Below are 1,908 nucleotides of genomic sequence, written 5' to 3'. Positions count from 1 at the left end.
ACATTTTATCATGGCCATGGCTATTCTGGGTGCCTCTAGTTTCCACATAATTTTTCATGACTACAAAATCCCTAAACTGGACTCAAAACTCAGTAAGACTTTCATAATGGAGCCTACAGCAGCTAGGTGGGAAAAGCTTTCTCTAGACCTAATAAATGTATATTTGGGGAATTTCTGCAATTTCTGCTAAGGTATATATCTAAAGCAGCCACAGATGATGTAAAATATCTCTGAAAGCATTTTTCTGTTCATACATGTGAAGGTATTTAAGTCAGCACTTGGAATAGTTGAGATATTAAGTAGTAATTCATCGGTGTCTCAGCTTTCCCTTAATGTCATCTCTTATGTTCACTGATACCCCCTTATGCTTTAAAGTAATATCACCTGCATGATAACCTATTCCGATAGCTGATATTATCCTGCTTAATTTTACTTTGAAATCTAGTCAGGTATTTTATCTTCAAGGCAATTTGTATTTTATATTTTTTATTTATAATTATAAAATATGAGGAATATCAAACACTAATAAGTCCCATTATAGGAGGGCAGATGAGATTCCTTCTTGATCTTAAATCATAATATACAAAGTTAGTTAGTTCTTTAATACATATAGTATTTATATGTGAGGTGGAGGGTAAGCAGACAATGGTGTTGTGTTTCTCTGTGTGCAGACACCTGTCTCAACCACTCCTTCTAGAATAGAGCAGTTCCTGAAAACATCTGCTAGAGGTTAATTTATCTAGGACTTAATGAAATGCAGTAGAACAGGTATACTGATATCTTTCATTTTTTAGGTACAACTTCAGACCTTCTCACTCAAAGGGCCATCTGACTGGTGCCCTCTTTCATCACAGACTACACAACTGACTCTGTCACTATATTCTGACTCCAATTCTGGGTCAGCATCATTGGGATGAATGTCTTTCTATTCTCATCTACATATATTGACTACACTATCATCTCCGAATCCAATGGTCCACAGTCTCAACGTGCACACTTTCTGTTACCAGAAACCTGAGGCTTGGAGTAGGGTGCAGGGAGCAACCAATTTCTGCTGCTCATCAAGTTGGAGAGAGTCACCAGGGGATAAGATTTATGGGATAGACATGCAGAGGAAGGTAGTGGAGGCACAAGATGGGGGGAAGACAAGAAACTCAGTAATTACTGAAAAAGGACCAAGGTTTTGGTGACGAAAAGCACATGTTCTCAGTATTATGAGATGAAAAGCTATTGTGGAATTATATATGGGCCATTTTGTCCAAGATGGTTATCATTCACATGAAAAACACGAGGCCACATCCAGGTTTACATAACTGGAAGAACTGGAAACCAAAAGCTCGGTCTGTTGATTCTTATTCTAGAAAGATTGACTCTAGAGAAAATGATCAAGTTAACAAAAAAAATAAATAAATAATAATTTTTCTTGGTGAAAATAAAAACTAACCAGAGGTATTCATACACTACCCATTATTAACATTACTGAAACAGAAACTCCCCAGGTCAGTAGGTACCCAATATGCTACTGGAGATCAGTGGAGAAATAACTCAAGAAAGAATGAAGAGATGGAGCCAAAACAAAAAGAATACCCAGCTGTGGATGTGACTGGTGGTAGAAGCAAGGTCTGATGCTGTAAAGAGCAATATTGCATAGGAACCTGGAATGTCAGGTCCATGAATCAAGGCAAATTGGAAGTGGTCAAACAAAAGATGGCAAGATTGAATGTTGACATTCTAGGAATCAGCGAACTGAAATGGACTGGAATGGGTGAATTTAACTCAGATGACCATTATATCTACTACTGCAGGCAGGAATCCCTCAGAAGAAATGGAGTGGCCCTCATGGTCAACAAAAGAGTCCGAAATGCAGTACTTGGATGCAATCTCCAAAACGACAGAATGATCTCTGTT

This window comes from Bison bison, unplaced genomic scaffold, assembly GCF_000754665.1.
Source record: "Bison bison bison isolate TAMUID 2011002044 unplaced genomic scaffold, Bison_UMD1.0 scf7180017860351, whole genome shotgun sequence".
In the NCBI taxonomy this organism is placed as follows: Eukaryota; Metazoa; Chordata; class Mammalia; order Artiodactyla; family Bovidae; genus Bison; species Bison bison.
The sequence above is the reverse complement of the archived record's forward strand: the minus strand, read 5'-3'. Positions refer to the sequence as shown.